The sequence below is a fragment of the Protopterus annectens genome, chromosome 2.part2, assembly GCF_019279795.1.
Source record: "Protopterus annectens isolate FY-2018-M chromosome 2.part2, PAN1.0, whole genome shotgun sequence".
NCBI classification, from domain to species: Eukaryota; Metazoa; Chordata; order Ceratodontiformes; family Protopteridae; genus Protopterus; species Protopterus annectens.
The window spans coordinates 81,093,818-81,117,667 of NC_056730.1; positions in this window are offsets into that span (position 1 = coordinate 81,093,818).

The following is a 23,850-nucleotide window of genomic DNA, read 5'->3' on the forward strand; positions in this document are numbered from 1 at the left end:
TTTTCCTCACTGTAGTGTGATCTCTGAGTTGGTATATATAATTTGCAGGGGGTGTGAAGGGCTTGCTCCCCTGCAAAATCGTAAAAAAGGTAGATTTTTTTTTTTTATGTTTGAGTTTTTGGAAACTCGATTATATGGTATGTTCGATACATTTTTGGGTTTCAGAAAAGTTGATCATCTGACATAGACAATATATATACATATATATATATATATATATATATATATACGGATCTATTTCACTTCACTGAAAACTAATTTGGTAGAATTTCATTTCACCAAGACCAAATCGCCGAAAGTTCAAATCACCGAAACCTCATTTGACTGGAACTCATTTCACCAAAATCTTACAATGCTGCATTTCAACATACTACATTTTATTTGTGTAGAGTACTGAAAGGCATTCATGAGGTATATGGTCTTTTCCCCACTGTAGTGCGATCCTGTAGTTAGTATATATAGTTGGGGGGGTGGTGGGAGTGAACTCCCATCTAGTTTCTTTTTATATTGTCCAGTTTCGGTTAAGAGAATAAGTAAGTGTTTTTTTAAGTTCTAGAAAGAGTTAGTCATTGGTGTTGTAAGTGTGCATGTGTATGGTGTAAAATGTAATATTTTGAAATGGGGCATTGTTAACTTTCGGTGAAATGAGTTTCGGTCAAATGAGTTTTCTGTGTTTTGAACTTTTGGCAATTTGCTCTCAGTGAAATGAAATTCTTCCAAATGAGTTTTCAGCGAAGTGAGTAGACCTGTGTGTATGTGTATAATATATATATATATATATATATATATATATATATATATATATATATATATATATATATGTATATTACAGCTACACAAATACATGTGTATATAAATATATATATCTATATGTGTCTACTTGATATGATCGACTGAGACCATATGATCGACATTTGAAATGTCGAACATACAAGCAGACAAAAAAAAACACTAACTTTAATGATGCGCTGCCCCCTACACCTCCCGTAACTTTAATATACCAACTCCGAGATCGCACTACAGTGCGGAAATGGAAATATTTCCATTCTATGCCGTTCCCCATGAAGTATCGACATTCCAAATGTCAATCATCCATTCATCAATATGAATGTTGACATGAATGAATGAACACAATGAAAAATAAAGGGTACCCATAATATATATAATATAATATATATATATAAATATATATAAAATACATATATTTGTGTATATATATATATATATATATATATATATATATATATATATATATATATATATATATATATATATATATATATATATATATATATATATGAGGGCTACAGAATCTTGAAAGACCAAAATCCTGAGACCAAAATCTTGAAAGTTAAAAATGCTGAAAACTCAAAATACTGAAAACACACAGGATACCAACACTTACTATATTCCAGCACAAGTACATACAGAAACAAATAAAATACAAACCATATTACTCTTCTCCAAGTATAAGCATGGGGGGAGTAGCCATCCCTACACCCCCCACACCCCCTGCCACTTAAATATATCAGCTCCGAGATTGCACTTAGTGTAGTGAAGTGCAATCTCAGAGTTGATATATTTAAGTGGCATGGGGTATGGGGGGGCATCCCCTCACATGGGGGGTGCAGGGGGGGCTTGCCCCCTGCATATAGTTGAAGGGTAATATGTTATGTATGTACTTGTGCTGGCATATAGTAAGTGTTGGTATCCTGTGTCTTTTCAGTATTTTGAGTTTTCAGTATTTTAAACTTTCAAGATTTTGGTCTTCAGGATTTTGGTCTTTCGGGATTCTGTAGCACTCCTATAAATATATATATATATATATATATATATATATATATATATATATATATGAGTGACAAAGACATGGGTGGGATAGAACAGACACCGAGGATGGCAGAGTAGGAGGTGGGAATGGAGGTTGAAGTGCAGTGGTCAGTAAAAATTTGTATAAAATGTGTCATATTCTGCAGCTGTAAAGACAATTACAGTATTTTCTTTTTCTTGTGTTATTTGCTTCATGATGCTTATCATCAGTGTTTCATATCCCTTTTTTATATCTATGTGCATCTGGGTCTGTTATTGCATGGCCACCTGCACATGGTAAGCATACCTTCTGTATTCTAATTAATGTACAAAAGGTTGATGTATATGCAACAGAACGTTACTGGTTTTCATTATGTTAGCATCTGATAATTTTTAATATACATTTCACGTAACATAGGATAGATCATTGTTTATTCTATTTCTCTTTTTTTGTGGTGCTTACTTGTTATCATAGGTAATCCTGCCAGTGGTACTTTGGAACTCCTAACACCTGATGTCAGAGTATCTGTAGCCTCTTATGATGATGGTTATCATTGAGAGGTGCAGTCTGGGGGTGCTGATGATCAGTTAGACACAAAGGTTGAGCCTCCAACATTTCCTGCCCCTATTTCAGATGCAGTAAGGCTCTTATTCATAGGTTCATTGCTTCATAGGTTGGTACTAGGCTATCGGCCCTAGGGCCTATACAAGCCTATGCAAAACAATTACCTGGCTATTTCTTCCCACACTACTTACTTCTCTAGACCCCTGTCTAGCAGGGCGACTGACATGATCCCTGGGGTGAATTTCCTTTCTCCCATCTAATCGTCAAGGTTCCTTTTGAAGAGGGCCAAGTAGGCACTCTGCTTGACATGTATGGGCAGTCTATTCCAGAGTCTGGGGAGTCTCTGGGTCAGGAACCTATCCCTCTAGCATGTTTTGTTTATTGTGATGACAAGGTTTAGATCCCTGGAGCATGTGGCTCTGAGGGATTGAGATTTCTTTAAGTATAGTATGTCCAACAGCTCTGGGTTTGACATAGCCTTGTATGTTAAGCTGAGATCGCCTCTGAGTAGACGATATGCGACAGAGTATAGCTGGAGTTTTTTTAAGGTGGTCAGCATAGGGCATCTGCTTTAGGCCTGTGATTCATTTAGTGAGGTATTTCTGCGGCCTTTCCAGATGTTGCAGATGTCTTGAGAGGTACATAACAAATGGGGTGTTGTATTCTATAATGGGCCTAATGAGGGATGAGTACAGTGGGACAATGACCTCCTTTTTTATGGATGAAAAGCCCTTAGCAATGAGGTATGCCCCATAAACAGATTTCCTGACTGTTGTGGCGATGTGGTTATTGAAGGTGAGACCCCTGTCCACCTGTGTCCCTAAGTCTCTTATCACACTTTCAGTATTTAGTGTACTGCCACCTATGTGGTAATCCATGGGTACATGTTTTTTTCCCAAAGGGGAAGACTACACATTTCTTGGCATTGAGCTTGAGCCCATGGCTATGGCACCAAGCATCTGTTTCTGTAAGGCCTTTTTGTAGAGTATCCAAATCATTTGGGGATTCAATAATGGCTCCCAGTTTGCAGTCATCTGCGAACTTTGTTAGCCAGAATCCCTTAGTGTTGGCCTGTACTTCAGAGAAGTAGATGCCAAACAAGACCTGTCCCGGGACTAAACATTGGGGTACTCCACTTGTCACTTGTCTGGAGCTGGATTTGGAGTCAGCTACTTTTACAGTGTGGGTTCTGTCAGTAAGCCAGTTGGTAACCCATCGAGTGATGTAGAGATTAATGCCCACCTTAGTAAGTTTATCTATGATTCCAGAGTGGGGGATGGTGTCAATGGTCTTGGTGAGGTCCAGATAGGCTGTGTGGACTGCCTTACTCTCATCCTCGGCTCTGGAGACTGATTCAAAGAAGTCAATCAGGTTCAGGAGACAAGATCGGCCCTTCACGAACCCAAACTGCATGGGGTCCAGTGTTTGAAGGTTGCCAATATCTTTGTTTATAAGTTCCATGATACATTCCATGGCCTTGCAGATCAGGCTCGTCAAACTGATGGGGCAGTAGTTCCCAGGATCCAATGTGGATCCCCCCTTGTGGAGTGGGATAACTGTAGCTGTGCGCCACTCAGTGGGCAAAAATCCTGAGGTGAGGGTATGATTAAACATGACACTTAGGTGAGGTGCCAGTTCATTTTGTAATTCATGTAGTACACAGCATGGGATGTCATCTGGTCCCATGAATGCTGTATTCTTAGCTTTGGTTAGTGTGTTTTTTACCTGTGTGGCCATTATTACTGGAATGTGGCAATCTTCTGGTATTGAGATGGGCCATTTAGGGGGTGAGAGAGGAGTGAAGCTGGCACTGAATCAATCTGCCAGGATATTGGCAATATCCTTGAGATCAGTATATTTGATGCCATTCTGTTGTAGTTCAGAGCATTTTTGAGCATTGCCATTTAGATTCTTGACATAGTTATAGAATGCATTGTGGTTGTCTTTGGAATCTTAGACAATTTTATTTTCATAACTAGCTTTGGAGAATTTTACGAGGGATCTCAGCTTCTTACTGAGGTTGGCAAGGGAATTTTTTGCATCATGGGATTTTCCTCTTTTCTGCAACAGCTTCTTCCTTTTGTTGTAAAGTTTGTTTATGGCAGGGCACCACCAGATTGACTTCCTTTTTTTGGAAGAGAGCATCTTGGTTCTATTTGGGATGGCACGATTCATGCATGAGTGGATGTGCTCTTAGAGTGCCTTAGTGTAGGACGCAGCAGTCGAACTTTCAGTTCCTGTCTGCATGGGTGTCATGAAGTTTGTCACTTCTGACTTGAGTAGCATGAAGTTGGCTTTGGAGAAGATTTTTATGGAGGTTTCCTTGGTGGTATGTGAATGTTTAGGGTGATTAGCTTATGGTCTGACCTGACCAATGAGGGGGTGACCATAGGTGTGGAGCATCGATTTCCCATGTTGGTAATTACCAAGTTTAGGATATTGGAGCCCCTGGTGGGACTATGGATTAGTTGATCCAGGGTGTTGGAATTTATGAATTCCAAGAACTGTTGGGCAAAGGTGTTGGTACATGATTAGTTTTCCCAGTTAATGGCAGGGTAGTTGAAGTCACACAGTATTAGGGTGTTTGGTTGTATCTTAATATTTTCCAGTATGTTTAGAAAGGTGTAGTGAGAATCTTGGGGCATGGTGGGGGATCTGTAGCAAGCTACAATTTAGATTGCAGTCTTGCCTAGTGTTAGTTGCACCTGGAGAATTTCAGATGCATTGTGTTGGGCAGCTAGCCTGGTGGTGTGAATATTCTTGGTGAATATGGACACTCCTCCACCTTTAGTATTTCGATCCTGGTTTAGTGGCTGAAAAGTGTGGTAAGAGTTGTAGCCTGGTATCGCAGGGGTGCTCTCTGCAGCCTTGAACCAGGTCTCAGTTACTGCACAGATATCAATGTTCTCCATTCTTAGGAGTGCCTCGAGAGTGTGAATTTTGAGGTTTAGACTTCTAGCATTGAGTAGCATTACCTTCATATTTTGCATGCTTGTACCTGTTACTGTGGTGGTTTTGTCCTTTGAACTTTGCCTAAAAAAGGCACTATTGGGGTGGTAACAGTCTTAGTCAGTAACCTGAATCCCAGGGGCTGCAGGTGCAGACCATCTCTGGCAAAGCATCATGGTCTGTTTATCATGTTGTCCCAGGCAGACAGATACTGGATCCCTTATAATGACACCAGAAGCTTAGCCAATTGTTGAAGTCAATCATTTTGTCCTTATATTGTGATATCATTCTGGGTGAAGACAGGATGCTACTCATGGCTAGGGTCATACCTGCCTGGTCCACATGATCTGAGAGTTCTTCCATGTCTGTTTTCATGTAGTCCAGGGAGGTACATCTCATGTCATTCACTCCAACATGGACAGTGACAGATTCATATTTGTACTTGTTGTGGAGTGAATTGAGTGCATGTATTATGTGGTGGATCCTGGCACCCGACAGGCAACTGACTGTAATTTTCTCCTTGTTCAGCCTAGTGAGTGGAACATCAGTGTGCCTGACTATAGAGTCACCTATGACTAAAGTGTTAGGTACGTTGTCTTGCCTTAGGGGCTGTTGCTGGGTGGCACACTGGTGTTGTGAGCTATGTGACACTTTGGTTGTGATTGGTGTTTGTTTGCGTTTCAGCTTCAGAAGTCCTTGTTGCTTGGGCAGGTTTATAGTTAAGGGCCTCCACATATATGGATTTAGTGTTGCTATAAGTGGGTGTTGGTGGTGTGAGTTTAGCAGGGCTATGTGTTGCTTGAGGTCTAGTGCTGGTGTTAACCTTCTCCTCTTTATTGTCTAGCACAATCTTGGGTGGAGAGAGCTTTGCTTCCAGTTTGGCTATGTAAGTGCATCTCTCACAGGTTGTAGTGTTGGGTGGTAGGAGGAGAGGGTTGTCTGTGTACATGAGGCAATTGCTGCATTGCCCCTCTATGCCCAGATTTACCAGGTGGACAGGAGAAATCACCGGAAGCTGACCCTTGGACATGCCTGGTTTGGTGCTTTTTTTGAAAAGTACAGGAGCTGTTTTCCCTTCCCTTAGCAAGGTACTTTGCAATTATAGGCTGTTTAGTGCCTATGATTAATTTCGCCTTAATTAATTATAAATAATTTATCCTTATTAATAAGGAGAGTTGAGTGCTTGTATCAGTTTAAGGCTTCCTAGTGCTTTCCAGCAGGTATTAGAGCAAGTGCTAGTCACAGAGATGCTTAAAAGTAAGATGAAAAAAAAATGGTTTATCCTAAACACTGCAGTGTGCACTAGAGAAGTTAGATGTGAAAGTAGGTAACTTAAGTTTTACCTGTCTAAAAAGTTAAGTTTTAGTGGAGAGTCACTATTTTTAAAACAGCAAGATAGACTGAAAGGGGGGTGATCACTTTTGTATTCTGGTACTATGGAATACAGTAGGATGGCAATAAATTTAAATAGTTGAAGGGGAGTGATTTCACAAAATGATAATTTTCTGCTTACTCACACAAGCCAGTGAAAGCAGAGAGGAAATGAGATATATGGTCAAATTAACATAAGAGGCTGGCAACTAAAAAGACAGTGGTATTTAAGAACAGAATAGTAACAGGGTGGGTGAGTGGGAAAACATTTCTGCCTTATTCAGAAGAGACAGAGCTGTGTTCTCTTTTGAAGTTTTAATATGCAGTTAAAAGCAGAATGCAAGTGAAACACAAGGTAAAGAAAACAAATCACAGTATTCAAAATATAAAAATGCAATAAACTAATACAAAATATAACAAATAAAAAGCAATGTAACCTTTCCTTCACAGCAAAGTGTAGCAGAGTCTGGGTGAGCCTTTCTAATAAAGGCTTTCTTTCATTTACATATTCATTGTGTGTTATTATTTGCCTCTTAGCCAAAGCCATAGAATATTTTACACACCTATGTCTGCAAGCAGCATCTGTCATTGGTGTTTCCCACTCAGACTCCTCATCTGTATTTGCTAGGTCTGCAGGCCTTGCCTGTGGTACTGGGAACTGTGATTTTGCCCCTAGTTGTCCTTGTTGAAGCTGTTTCTTGAGAATGATGTTACATCATTCACATGAAACACCTTCAACAAGGACCAGACTATGAGTATTTTAGCAGAGGTTGGTAGCTCCCAAAGCTTCAGGGAAGTGTGCTATTACATAAAATTCCTGCATAGTTCTTGGTCTCCCATGTGGGGAGCTAGGGAAACAGATATACTGCTTTACATGTTGTAGCATTGCATTTACAACCTGATGTGATATTCTGGAAGCTGAAGCCTGTAACACCCCTAATATATCTCCTGTGGGTCTTTGGTAAGTATCTGTTGGTAGTATGCATAGAGCTACACATACCTTTGTTTCCACTTGGGTGGGGTTCTCCACAATTGCTCTGGGGCCTCAGGTGAAGGCAGCACAGGATGCATATTTATTCTAGTGTTTCCCTGCTCACCCAGTGTCTCTCTACAGTCTTTGTGTCATGCAGTCCATGATAAGTCAAATGGGGTCTAAACATTCTTTTTCGTGACCCTGGTCTGGCAGCAGTAGCAGTAGCCTGTTGCACATACAGGTTAATGATGACAGCAGTGACTGCTAACATGCTTTTTTTTCTAAGTGTAATCGTGGCTGTAAGCCAAAGAGATTTGAATTTCAGGGCAAATGACTGCACTGTTTACATGATTGCTTTATAGGTTCCTGAATAGCGCTGCCATGTTGGATTAGTTAATTAGCATGTAACTTGGTTATATATGCTGACATTAGCATATTCTGTGTTTTTTCCTTGTTTGGTGCTGGTTAACGAACACTAAGTAGCACACTATCCTGTGTGCAGCTCTCTGTGCCATATACACGATAGCTGCATTTAGTGCAGCAATTCATGAATCTGGGACTTCATGTCTCTCTGTACATGTAATCACTGAATGTAGCAATTTCAGTGATAAAAGCCATTTTTGTCTTTGTTTCCTGGACTACTATATCTGGTTTTCTGAAATATGGTTAGTGTACTGGCCATTTAGAATACTTATTTTTGTATAATTTCTTGTATTTCGATAGATTAATAGATTATAAGCACATAAAATGTGTTTTGTAATGGAAGATTTATTTTAGTCAAGTTTGAAGAAAAGCAAATATATCCTGAGCTAAATTTTATGAGATTATCTCCAAAACTCCCAGAATTTCTCCATGGGTTTGAAAGGCTTTTAGATCAGGGGTAAGTCAATTGTTGGTATTAAGCATAAGTAGATGAGTAACTATGGATGAGGGCTTGCTTTATAGGTTTAGCACAGTGGCTATCAATTCAATGTACTCTAGGGTGCATTTCAGTTTGGAGAATTTGTCTTGGAATTTAGATCGGAGAGGGACTTAAGTAAATCGTTGTTCACTAGATTTGTGGTGAGGTATGAGTCACTTAGGGCAGTGGTTACTAACAGAGGGGGACTATTAAGGAGTGCTGTACAGTTTTAGATCATTAATTATAATAAGGTCCAAGAGGGTGTGACTGCTTGTCATAAGGTTTGGATTAGTAAGTATATTTAACATGTTTAAGAGGCTGAAGTTTACTAGAAACTCTCTGGTATTGTTTTTAATGGGGATCTAAATGTTAATGTAGAAGATTGTAAAAATTACAAGATTTTTGTGTGGGCTCATTGTCTTAAGAAGATCTTGTACTGAGTTTTGAAATGATTTTCTTCAATGGAGATATGTATACTACTGCCGGGTTAGGTTTATAGTACATCTGAAGTTGTGGTTATTAAAGACAGTAGCCTGTGTACCAAGAGCTATTTGTGAATAAGATTTGTGCATTGTTTGATTTTGATCTCTTTTTTTTTTTTTAAAACAATTTTTATTGATTTTAGATAAAACAGATTTATAAACATTTGCATACATTTCACAGAAAAGTTGTAATTTCAGAGGTTATAACATATAAAAACTCAATAACTATATATAATAACTGATAAAGCAAAATAACTGAAGTATTTACAGAGACATCCATGACCATAAAAAAGTCCACAAAAAACTAGGAGCGTTATACAGAAATAAGCAACTTCTCACCAAAGCAGCAAAGATTTCAGTAGCAAATTCCCACCTTATCTCCACCCTACTTTATGCCTCTCCAATATATATCAACCTAAGGCAATGTAATCTAAACAAGCTAGAGACCTGCTACAACAAAATCGCCAAATTTGCCACAGGGGCATCCTACCGTAGTCACCACTGTCTCTCACTTGCTGAACTGGGCTGGCTTGAACTCCCTCACCTCCTTCAATGGTATCAACTCACACTCGCCCACAAACTAGTAAACCATCCACTAAATGTCCCATCCCTCCAGAATCTACTCCAACTCTATCGCACCACCAGACCACTAAGATCCAGCAACAAAAATCACTTGCAGATCACTAAAGCCAATAACTCTGCTGGTAAAGCGCTATTCTCTTACACCATAGTCAAATTATGGAACTCCCTCCCACCCACAATTACCTCCACACCATCATGCACCCACTTCAAAACTTTACTAAAAGCGCACCTAAAAACATGCTGGCTATGCCCTTGCAACTTCCACTCTAATATCACCCACCCCATCCACCCACTACCTTTCTTTCCACCCCACTAACTACCTTAATTATAGCAAGCTTGGATGCTCATAAGCCTACTACTTATTATACAGCAGGAACTTCTTATTGTAACAGTTGTTAATGTATGTTATGTACTTTGCAGATGATAAAGATTCTAGTTGTCCACTGATGTACTATGTTCTTCATCTGTAACTATGTTTGTAATTGTTAATTGCTATGTTAATCAAATTGGTAATTGCTATGTAAATCCAATGTGATTACTGTCTGTGTATTTTAACTGTGGAGCTTTTCTCCCCAGGCCTCTGCTGTCCAGTTGGACACTCCCAGTCAACAAATGTAAATAAATAAATAAATAATAGAAAAAAAATAAAAGAAACTGAAGTTATTCATTATAATAGTTAATCTTTTTTCAACAAATTGTATAAATTTACCCACATATGATATGCATAAGTCTTTCTACTTGTTCTAGATATTATAGTTTTAAGTTGTAAATGACAAATTCTTCAATTCAATGAAAGGAGGTGGGGATTGAGATATCCATTTTTTTGTAATGTTCTTTCTAGCCTTAGCAAGTATTTCCCAAATTAAAGGATATTTTATTTTTTTAACACTGAGTGATATGGGTGTAATAAAAAGCACCAGAGACGTATTAAGCATGAAATTATCTGTGAATAGTGCCTGTAATAGTTCATTAACATTCCCCAAAATTACTCTTATAGCAGGGTGATCATAGAACATTAGAGACCAGTCTATATTTATGTCTGACTTGCGTTTGTTACAAATGTTCTTTTTTCTGTTGATTTTATTCATTAGTTGAGGAGTATAAAAGGATCTGTGCATAGATCTCCATGTGTATAATTTCCATTTAAGTGACAGAGTTGTTTTCTCTGCCGATTCTAATATGTTTATTTTTGTCTTGTTCACAGAGAAGTTCATTATTAATTGTGTAGAAGTCCTTCCAATAGCTTTCTGGGCAGCTATTCATTTCCTCTCTTAGGATTCTGAATATAAAAGAAATTTTATCTGAAAAAGTTTGCTTATGCTGCAAGATTGACTGAAAGTAATTTAGTAGTACACCATATCATGTTTGGTTGTTGGTGAGATCAAATATATTTTATTGTCTATAAATAATCTGAGGGTTTGTATATCTAGCCATAAGGATTTATCCAACTGAGCTTCCTGTATTATCTGATATACACTTTTATCTTTACTCTCTAAAATTAATTGAAACAAAAATCAATTCTGTTCAAAGTTCATTTTGTTTAAATAAAGTGATTTTATTCAAGTCTGATGTTAACAAAGATTCTTGAGTAAATGCTATAGGGAATAGTAGAAAAAAAACATTCTTTATATCTAAGGTGTTTATATATGAAGTCTCTGAAGTTTGTTAGAATATTGCAAATGTAGCTGGTTGTGTGCTTGTGTGTTATATGCATAGTAAAATAATCTTTTAGTATCCATAGCATTGGATTGTTTATTGTTTCTAGCTTGTTAGTTAGAGGACTCATTATTAGTTGCATAGCCATTGCTTCCCAATAAACCTTCCATTTAGCTGAGTATGAAGTATCTAAAAGTTGTACAATTGTTCTAACAGAAGAATTTGAATATACGTTCAGATCTAGAAATACTATCCCCCCTTTGCTCCAACTGTTTAGATGTTGTTTAAGATCTATTCTCAGTTTTTTTGGGAGACCAAAAGAATTATAGTATCAAAGAAATTAGCTTATTAGTAAATTTTTTGGTAGGAAGTATTAAGATAGATTGGATAATATATAGGATCTTAGGTGGAATTATCATTTTTATGATTGTTAGTCTTTCTTCTGTAGTGAATAAAAATCAAGCTCCATTTCAGTAATAAGAGTTTTAATGTTTAAATAACATCTATTGTAATTTAATTGTGTTATTGATTTTATGTCTTTAGCAAGAATGATACATAAGTAGGTAATCTGATCTGTATTCGATTTATATTTACTATTATCAATAGTTCTTTTATTTTTGTTTGTATATATAGGTAAGATTTTGGTTTTGTCATCATTAAATGACAATCCAGACATCCTTTAAAATATATTAATGGAATCAAATAATGTTGTTAGTGAGGAATCATTTCCCTTTGTAGTAATAAGCACATTGTGTGCAAATAATTGGACTATAGAAGTTAATTCCTCATTATCTCTAGTCCTTCTATAGTTTTATTTTTTCTTATATCATTGGGTCATGGCTCCATAATTAGGGTGAATAATAGAGATGAGAGAGGGCATCCTTGCTTAGTTCCTTTTATGACAGGTATTTTGGTTGAAATGTATGATCCTATTTTAATATATGCTAGGACTCCTTTATATAGATGTTTTAGTAAATCAATAAAACTTTTGGAGAAATGTAGACATTCTAGTTTGTTTGTCTTTTCGGCTTTTCCCAGTTAGGGATCACCACAGCAGAACTCCGGTCCACTAATGATAGGCAGTCAATTTTTATGGTTGCCAAGTTGCCAGCCCAACGCCCAATCTTCAGCGAAAGCACGCCCATTCACACGTCTTTCGGAGACCACTTGACCACGGGAAGGACATGCAGACTCCACACAGAAGGCACTCCAGCCAAGAATCAAACAGGAGAACCTCTTGCTGTGAGGCAACAATGCTACCGCTGTACCACCGCGTATCTCATTCTAGTAATATGAACAAATAGTTCCAATCTACTGAGTCGAATGCTGAATTTATGTCTAAGCATATTAATGTCAAATCGTTCTTCTTTCTCTGGGAATAATCAATTAAGGCTAGAGTTCATTTGATGTTATCATAATAACTTCTATTAATTACAAAGCCTGTCTGGTCATCATCTATTAAATTTGGCAAGAATTTCTTTAATAATTCAGTATATATATTCATGAACATTTTATAATCTACATTCAATAGTGAGATGGGTCTATATGAGGAACAAAGTTTAGGGTCTTCATTAGGTTTTAGAATAGGCGATATAAATGTGTATTTTCAAGAAGGAGGCATTCTGATGTCATTCTGAACTGTATTGTAAACTTTGTGGAGTAAAGAGATATAAATTTTAGGCATAAGTTTATATAACTTGGGTATAATTCTGCCATTTCCTATTGCTTTATTTTGTTTAAGTTTGTTAATTTGGGTATGTATATCTGCTAGGGAGATTTGTTTATCTATGACTTCTGCCTGTTGCTTGTTGAGTTTGTTATAGAGATTTTTATTAATAAATTATTTTATCTTATCTTTAGATTCTATGCTATGTGTGGTTTGATTGGTTCTGTGAAAGTGGTCTCTAAATTCATCTATTATATATTGAATACTATATACCTCCTTCTTCTTCCTCAAAGAGTATATCTCTTTAATATGATTATGTTATTTATTCTTTTAGCTTTGTTCTTAAGATTAGTTAAATGTTTAGGGTTTAATGAATAAGCAAGACATTTGTATATAAGGAGATCACAGTCTTGTGATGAAGTATAACTCTATATTCCTCATTCATTTTTTTCTGTTTCATCTCTAATGTTTTTAGATGTAAGCTTATCTTTATTTTTAAGATGTAACTTATCTAGTTTATCTTGTATTATTTTTAAATCATTGTCCCAAGACTTCCTTTTGTTATAATACCATTTGTTAATATGTCCATATAAATAAGCTTTCAAAGCATCCCATGTGTATATGTCTAAAGTGTTAGATGCTGAATTTATACTTGTAAAAGTTTGTATTTCTTCTTTTAAGAACATTTGAAAATCTCTTAATTGTGCAAGATATGCAGGAATTCTTTTTATTTCTACATTAGGTGTACTATTGATGTTATGCTCAAACATAATTGAATTATGATCGGAAATTGACAAGATAAGATTTTACTGTTTGTTAAATCGTTTATTGTTTGTGCAGAGAGTAATATCCGGTCTATTCTGGAATATGTTTTGTATCTGTTGGAATGTAATGTGTATTGTAATGAGCTCTGTTCTGTATAATCATGAATATCTTTTACTTGGTAAGAGTCCATGAATTTTATCAACTGTTTAGCCTGTGGCATTATCTTTCTTTTCCCTATGGTACTGAGTCTTTTTCATCTAAAATACAATTAAAATCCCCTACCGTGATGATGTTTCCTTCAGACTGAGAGACTATTTGATTTAAATATTGTTTAATAGTATTAGTTCCTATGCTGGGTAACCAATAGTTGTTAACTAATGTATAAAGCTTTCTATTTATTTCAACTATAACTAGACAAAGCATTCCTTTGTCCTCTTGGTATGACTTAATTATTCAAGGTAAAGGAAGTGATTTATTCCAAAGTATTGCTACACCCCTTTTCTTTTTTAAATGTTCTGAACTTGCAATGACTATTTGTGTTCAGAAATGTAATATTATCTTGTAATAAAATCATGCTGAGTTTGTGTAAGGCTAGATATTTAAACAGACTCCCTCTTTTGATTGGGTTATTCAGACCATTTATTTTGATTGATATGCCTTTCAATGTGGCCATTTTATATTATTAACTGTATTACTATCATTTGTATCTTATCTATATCATGTATGTATTTTATATATCCCTCTCTTGAATGAAAATTGTTTAATCTACAAACCTTAGTCCATATTTCATAGTGAGTAATATGTATGTTGCAACTATTGTAGCTTATGAACTTATGAACCTTATGTTCTTATGTAAATCTATTATAATGGATGTCAGGTAAAACGTTTTTATAAAATTAGTTGTATATTGTAATTTATATAAAAATATTGTAACTCTCTGTCTGGAGTTATAAACTCCTTGTCCCAGCGACATCAATCACTTGGATCAAACCCTTAGACAGTAGCAACAGAATATAGCAACAACTTTTTGTATATATTAAGTAATTAAAACTAGATAAACTAGATATTATTACTTCTTGTAATATAATATGTTTGATTTAGTATAACTCATCTGATTTAGCTATTCAATCTTGAAAATAAGGTATGTAGTATGTATTAAATCTAACTGAACGTTAAAGAAGGCTTTCAATATAACCAACATTTTCAAGTTGTTCCCACAGGAACAATGTAAGACCGACATTGTTATCAACTTCTCTATAACCACGCTAAACAGAATTTTACAATATGATAATAACTGTTGTCTATTATCATTACGTTCCATTTTTGTTGCCTTCTACTAGTAAAGCTTGATATGTTCTAAAATAAGTTGTTTTTTTAAACTTTACTAATTTAAAATATCAAATACAGCCTTCCTGTACATCTCGATGAAACAATCACCTTCAATGTATGAGAGAGAAACACACACAAAAAAAACCCTTTTGACTATGATGATTGTGAAATCTTTGCCATTTGTCTGCAAAGGTAATGACAATTGAGTTTGCAATGAGATAATAGTTTAAATCTTATAGCATCTATCATGTAGCATCATTTAGCCTGTATAATGCTTTAACATATCTTGAAGTGCAACATGTTCACAATGCCTACAATAAACTGCATGGGTCTATATTAGATGAACGAAAGTTCATCTTAGCGAACGCTCACATGAGCGAATATTGCAGAACTCGAAACCGCAATTGCGAGATCGCAGTACAGTGAAGATGGGAATATTTGCCCTTTCCTCAATGTAGTGCAATCTTGGAGTTGAAATATATATTTGGGGGGTGTGGGGGTGGCATAGCCCCCCACAATTGCATTTTCAAGTATCTGGATATTCGTTCATGTGAGCATTCGCTAAGATGAACTTTCGTGCATCTAATATAGACCCAACTGCATACATCAGTTTAGAATATCTTTCAAGTAAATATTCACAAAATAATTAGAATGTATGCTTTCTAACACATACAGAAAGTGTCATTAGATGTAACTGAGTTTTACTTTGGTTGAGTAATCAATCTCAGGTTGTGAAACATTAGTTTTGTATAGCTACATGTGAAGCTTTCTGTCATTGCAGATAATTAAAGCTTAAGGCTAGCAAGCAATTTTCTATAGCCCAAATTGACATTAAAGCTATACTTTTTTTCATAACCTGCCACAAACTTAAACATTCACTGCAGTATTAAACATCACTCATGCCTAGGTATGCAGTCAGTTAAGCTAAAGATATAATCAAATTAACTTACTTTTTATTTTTAAGAAATGCATCAAAAAGTCATAGTTTGCATTTCTTTTGTCCATATGTTGTAATTCTAGTCGATTGACCTCTATTTTGATGGTTTACAGCAGTTTTGTAGTGTCATAAATGATTTGAAGTTAAAAGCTGTTTCCCCGACGATAAGCTGCAAGCTTCCTGGTTTGGTTCGTCTCATTGCACTGACACCATCAATGGACATCACATTGTTCTAATGAGGAACAATGCATCTAAAGAGATTTTCAAGCTGTTTCTGAGTTGTTCGAGCTTGTTAAAGCTTGTGAGTTACCAGTGTAAGAAGCTTTATATTCATAAAGTTGTCGCTGATGAAAATCAGTGGGAAAACTACCAAAAACAGGTTACATCATCTTTTTTCCTTTTTGAATAGTAGCTTATGAGGGAATGGCTTTCAGGGTTTCTCACAACCAGCACAAGTATATTACAGACTGAAGACATTCACACAGAAGACATAAAGTACTGTATCACATCAAAATCATTGAAAAAAACATTTCCATTTGTTATTTCTCTTCTTTTATAATTTCCTCTTCCCACCCTTTCTCCTATTTCATATAAAGCATTCTTATAAAAAGTGAGTGTTTAAAAAAAAAACTCAGTGAAACTCAGTGATATTATCCCCTTTCCTCTCCAAACATATACCACATCAAGTTAGAAAGTTATTAAAGACATATAATACCAGAAAGTTATTTAAAGACATGTTATATCAAAGCTGAATATTATTTAAATATCTATTTATAAACCTCTATAGGGATTGCTAGTACCCAGTAAAGAGTATGGGAGATATATATACATAAATTGAATGTATAACTTCTAAATCAAAACTTTTTTAGTCCATTTTACTTATATAGGGAGTTGTGCTTATATCTATGATAATATAGAATCAATATACTTTTTATATATTATTTCTAGAATGTTTATATTTAAGGGATAAGTTATGTTATGTCAGTATTACTGTTTTATTATAATATGTAGCATCTAAGAATGACTATTTGATAACATTACAGTTATGGAGGAGAGGGTATTATATAACTACAGTTATAATAATTAAACTAAACGTATGGGATATAGGTAGCTGTATAAATATTTCATTTTATGATGATAAGAAAAGCTTACCTTGCAGAGAAAGCGCAACAGTAAAAGGCTTACTTAATGATACAGTATGCACAGGTATAACAAGATGTAAAAATATATCATGCTTTAGTTCATTTGCTTTTTAGTTTTTTTTTTTTTTTGTTTCTCCGTAGTTTTCCAGGTCGAGTTAGATGCCATTCTTTTCAGAGAAGGATTTGCCCATTCCATTTCTTCTATTTTTTCTAGGATCGTATGAATTTTAACAAATGTCAGAGCAGAGTCTAAATCCTCAAATAACTTTGGTCCCTCTGGGATGAAAATCTTAAGCTTTGCAGGAAACAGAAGGTGAGTCTTCAATTGTGCTTTCTTCAGTTCTTTTATTAGAGGTAAGAATATTTTCCTTTTGGCTATTACCATGGATGAATAGTCATTGTCAAAACTTATTATTGTGTCATTGAATTTTATTGGAGACTTGGTCCATGCAGTTTTTAAAACTAATTCTTTGTCAGATGAAGAAATAAATTTGACAATAACAGATCTAGGTTGTTTTTTATTGATGATATTAATAACAGCTAGTGACCGGTGAGCCCTTTCTATGCCAAATGACATAACTTCTGGAAGATCTAGAGTTTTTCGTAGCCATGAAGTAAGAAAACTTGTCATGTTATTTCCTTCTATATTCTCGGGTAATCCAAATATCCTTAAGTTGTTTTGACAAGATCTGTTTTCAAGATCAAGTTTATTTTGTAGCATAGTGTTTTGCTTAAGTAAAAACTCTACATTATTTTAATTTTCTATTATTCTGCCATCCATAATATTTAGTGCTTCCTCTATGTCTGTTATTTGGATTTTTTGTTGTTTTAAGTCCTCATGAAGTAGATCCATTTGTTTAGTAGTTTTTTCTTTGAAGTTGTCTATTTTGTTGTCTATTTTATCAATCTTTGTAGTTAGATCCTGGATGTTTGTTATGAGAGTTTGATGTTCTCTTTTGAGACTGGATTCTTGACTGCTGGTCTTTGTGAAGCTCATGTTGAAGTTCTTCTTCTGATGAGAAGTAGTTTTACAAGTATATTTTTGACTGAAATATCTGCCTTCCTTTTATTTTTTTAGATATTGTTGTAGATAATGTTGAGTATTATATGTTTAGACAAAAAAAGTTTGAAATATTTAAATAGAAGACAAAATTTCAGTGTAGATAAGATTTCTTTAGTGGAGATATTGAATTCTGCTGCTACTCTGTGCCCATCTTGGCCACGCACCCTGATTTTGATTTCATGACTGTTACCTCAAACCTAATATTGAACAAATTGTTGTAACCTAGGAAAAAGAGTTTTAAGTCTGGAGTTTCTTTTAGCTGGCTTATTAGAAGAGGTAGTGCATCAAAAACTTTCTTTAGCTGCATCTGCTTTAACTTCACAAGCAGCAGCGATCAATCAGTTCATGGGTCTCATCTTTATAAGAGTAAGGTCTCAGTGGGTTTCCCTAATGTTTTCTTCTGTTTCATGTAATTAAAAAAATGATAGGCTGAGGGGAGAGTCAAATTATATAATGTTATGTTTTTATGTTTTAGAGTTGTCTACACTCAGTAATAATTTGAAGTGTTTAAATATAACAAATGGTCAGATGGTAGACATCATATTAGAAATTGCATTTTTTTAAGAATAGCCTCTTTATGTATTCAGTACTCAGTTAAGAGCAAGTGCCTTAAATGTTGGCTCAATGACAAAATCTCACAGAAAGCACTTCCTGCAAACCTAGGAGTAAATTTTATTTTCCAGGGTGAACAACTACCCTGAACTTAAATAGACCTATTTCAAAGTTTGAGAAAAAGGAAAACTCCACTGTTGCTAAAACTGTTTTTAACAATTTCTCTTCATGCAGCCATCTTTCAGGCAATCTGCTGTTGATTAATTGACAGACATTCCTTATGTATATTGTTTTCACTGAAAGTATTACAAAATGAATGGTAATTTATTTTATTTTTATAAGACATACTCCTACCTTTGATTATTTTTTAAACAACTTTGTAAAGATGGTTTTGTTTACATAAACCTTTAACATATGTCAGTCTCTTGCAGCCTGGGCTGTCTGATATCCCATCCTGCTTAACTTACAGCCATACTTTAGTTACTCATGGCATACTTTGTGGTTTGTGCTAATGATACTTCTGAAGAGTTGAAGCCACTCACAAAATCTACAACAGCATGGCCACTTGCAATCTGATTCTTTGCTGCTTTGGTATAACCTTGGCTACCTATGACTGCCATAGTAATTAATTCAGTTGCTTCATGAAGCAACCTGCGTGAGCTGCAGCCATGTATACAGTTGTTTTCTTTATTGGTTACCTACTATTATCTGTTGCAGACATGTAACTAGGCTTTTGGTGAAGGGCCCAGCTGCCCTGGATGCAGGGTGCTAGAGGGCACAATCAGCAGATGGCAGTGGAGTAGTAGTGTAGTAGCAGCATTCAGAAATGAATGCCAGTAGTGTATTTGCTCAAAGAAAAGACTCCCAACAAACCCTGGAGTAAATTTTATTTTCCAGGGTGGACACATCAGTGCCAGTGGTGCAAATGGTAGTACACTTACCTTTGGTGTAGAAAGCTGTGGGCTCTATTGTCACATCAAGTAGATTGATTGCTAAGAAAACAGTGCAGCATGGGGAGGGGGTGCTGCACTCCTGAGTATCTCATCCTTTGTATGAGATTTAAACCCAGCAGTGGGTGATAGCTCAGGTGGATGCAAACATTCCACTGGCATCAATCAAAGGGAGTAGATGAAGCTGGCCGATGCTCTGGCCAAATTTCCCCTAGTAGTATTGTTGTATAAATACAGCCTTGGGTCTCCCCTGAAAAGAGGTTAATGGCCTAGTCAGACTAACTTGATCAACAAAGGATAAATAAATATGTGTTGTTAAAACTGAAGCACTTTGCATGTGCTTTTCTATCCATAGCAAGTGATTTTCTACAGCAGGTTTTTTGTCTTCAACTCTCTGACCAAACTTCTTGGCCAGTTCAGAGATCAGGTTGTCCCAGGGCACCATCATACTTCTATTGAGGTAGTTTTTTTTTACCACCTGCACACTCTCAGTAACACCCTAAGGGTGGGATGTGCAATAGGTGTCAGTGCTTAACCACTACTCATTTCAGTAATGTAATGGTGTCAGCAGAATGTGTGACAGACCTTCTGGCAGCAACTTGTTTCTACAGTGTCCACCAGGGAAATTGAACCACTTGAGGTATGCCAAGTATTCACACCTCATTCCTCCTCACAGCATAGGTATGCTCTTCATAACTGCCACATTTTTGTGAGCATAATTAAATACCTTTAGAGAAAACATACTTTAAGCTCACAACAAAATGTGCAGTAGCAAACCCCACCCCCATCTTCTCATCGGTTATACACTCCAGGTAAGTATACTCCCCAACACTGACATTTCCATAAATATTAAGAAGTGCCTGATAAAGTACTATGCATATGTAATTACCACATATTTGTCAGTGACATGAAATGCATGTAAAAACACATAAACATTCATAAACCAAATGACTTTACTGCTTATCATTTTAACCATAAAGTCAAGACTATTTTTTATGCATGACTGAGTTATGGTACATTCTAATAAAATTAATTATTTTTTAAACAGGCATAAGCATGCCCATCACACTTTAAGGAGGATGCTACCCCTACTGCATCCCCCTGCACTAGCCATTACCTAATCAGAGCTATAGGTATAACGTCCCACAGAGATAACTGTCATCCCCTGCACCTCCTGGTAGCCAATAAGAATGAAATGTGCTGGGAAAGCTGGGAAGTGTAATGTTAAGATATGAAAAAGTAAGTAAAGACTCACATTTATAATGTAGTACTTTCTTCCTTTTGCTTTATTCATTGTAAAGCTTGAAGCATATTGAAATAATGAAACATCACAATTGACTTATACAGCATAAGGACCGCACATGCCTACAGGCCTTGACTGCATTATTCAATATGTACAAACCTGTGTTAACACTGTGTGGGGTGCTTATTATAACTAATTAATACAATTCTGTACAGCTTCACAATATTTCTACTTTACCATTCCTATAAAAGGTTCTATATTCTATGCAGCCGATTCCAAAAGAGTTGCTCTCAGTGAACGTCTGCCCTAATTCTAAAAGACCTGCTCTCAGTGTAAGGACTTACCTTGGTGTAAGACCTCTCTATAAAAGTGCTTACTATGAGGTCTATATTTGAAGACACCTGTCCTCAGCCTGCTCTCAGTATAAGTGGTCACTTACACTGAGAGCAAGCCATTTGGAATCAGGGCCTTAGTGCTGAACTGCTATGACCGGCTCATTTCAGGTTGTTAAAGCTGACATTAAATAGCTAGCATTTTAAAAGCTCATCATCCATTATGCTGTTAGACTGAAAGCAAAAATCACTACTTGTCAATTCTGAATGAACTATATTGTGAATATGACATCAGACTTGGAATCTGGTACTTCAGCTCTGAGTGCAGATGTTGACAAATTGCACAGAATAGATTGTAGTGTCTTGCTTGTCAGCTTTAAGATAATCTGAAAACATTTGAATATTAAAATTTGACAATAAATTTTCATTTTACCATAAAACATTTCTAACATCTGGGAGTAAATTATTGCATATTACCCTGCTGTAGCTGTTAAAATATTACTGTAAACAAATGTTAAAAAAACAGGATTTTCATTAATAAATTGTTGTGCTCATTCACATGCTGAGACTTAATGCCAGTCAATAAATTAAGGCTCACCTATATAATAACCACTTGATGCCTTTCCATTTGTCAGATGATTGAAGATTATGATGTATTAGTAAGAAACAGACAAGTGTTTTTATTCATTTATTTCATGTGTTACCCAGGTGGATGGACTGGACCTTGGATCATTTTCTGCCATGATCTTTGTAGATTGGCAGTTTTACAGTAAAATGCTTATATAATATACATTTATATTCATGGTACTTCAATGTCTACAGAGTTTGTAAAGATAATACAGTGAAATAAAATAACTTTGAAGTTCATAGCTTCATAGGTGCACACGGCCACCAGGACCCTTATAAGCCTAGCTGTGCAACCCAAATGTTTGATTTATATGGGAGGTGATTTACTGACTGCTTCTGCCCATCAGAGACATAGGAGGCAGACCAGGGTGATTTCTAATTACCCATCCATTGGTCCAAGTTGTACTTGAAAAGTACAAGGGAGGAACGCTGCTTCACATGGGTGAGGAGCCTGTTGCAGAGAATGGGAATTTTCAGAGAAAAATATCTGTCTTTCCAACATGTACTATTTATGTCACATGCAACTTTTAAGTCTTTTAGTCTACTAGTTCTGATACTGTTTGTTTTCTGGATATATAAAAAGTTCATCAAAACAAGGTATAGGGATGCCTTGTATGCCAAGCAAAGATTACCTCTCAGAAATCTGAATAATACCAAGTAAAAAGAAAGGACGTTGAGGTGAACAGCATAGGACATTGTATTTACTCCCTGTATTCTTTTTGTAAGGAACTTTTGTGGGTGTTCTAATTGCTGCATGTGTCCGATCAGGTCCATACCAAAGGGGGGTATAATACCCTATGATGGAACTGATGAGGGCTGAGTACAGTGTTATGATGTCATCTCTAGACCTAGATGTCATGCTCTTGCTTATAAATTGAGCAACACAGAAGGATTTTCTTACTATCTTGAACACATGCTGCGCGAAGGCTAGGTTACTCTGTACGTGTGTTTTCTGATCCCTGACTAGTAAATTAAGGTTTAAAGGGGTATTATTGATGACAAAGTTACCTGGGCTGGTAAACGTATTTTAATGCATTTCTTGTTATTGAGTTTTAAGCCATGGCTTTGACTGCAAGTATTTGTCGGTATTAGACCTTACTGAAGGGTATTATCATCTTGGGGGGATTCAATGACTGCTCCCAGTTTGCAATCAATTGCAAACCTGGTCAGCTAATGGCCTTTGACATTGGCTTTGACATCCAATAATTAGATGCCAAAGAGAAGTGGGCCAAGCACAGAGTCCTGGGGGACTCCACTGGTGACTATCCTCATTGTGAAGGTGACCTCACTCATTCGAACCTCTGGGGTCCTATCACTGAGCTTGCTAGCTATCCAGTGTGTTATAAAGAGGTTTATACTTTCTTCCATATGTTTGTTGACAATACCCGAGTGAGGTATTGTGCCAAATGCTTTAACCAAATCTAGGTAGGCAGTATGCACCATTTTTCCATCATCCATTGCCTTAGTAAGCTTTTCAAAGAAGTCCACCAGATTCAGTAAACATGCTCTTCCTTTGACAAAGCCAAACTGGGATGGATCCAGTGTCTGGAGGTCTCCTATGTCCTTGTTGATAATTTCCATGATAATTTTTTCCATGGCTTTGCAAATAAGACTAGACAGGCTGTAGCTTCCAGGATCTGTTGAAGGTCCCCCCTTTTGAAGAGAGATGACTATTGCAGTCCTCCATCATATGGCATAAAGCCTGATTTAAGACTGTAGTTAAATAATGACTCCAGGGGTCCTCATAAGTTATATTTTAGAGTATTCAGGAGGCATCTTGGGATGTTATCATAGGATCATAGGCAGTTACTAAGCTAATGGCCCGAAGGCCCTTACAAGACTAGCCAAGAGTTTATCCCCAAAAAAGAAAGCTCACGCAGCACTTGTTGCCCCTGTCTATGAGGGACAAAGGTGGAACCCCTAGGACAGATTTATAGTTTCCCATCTACTCATCAA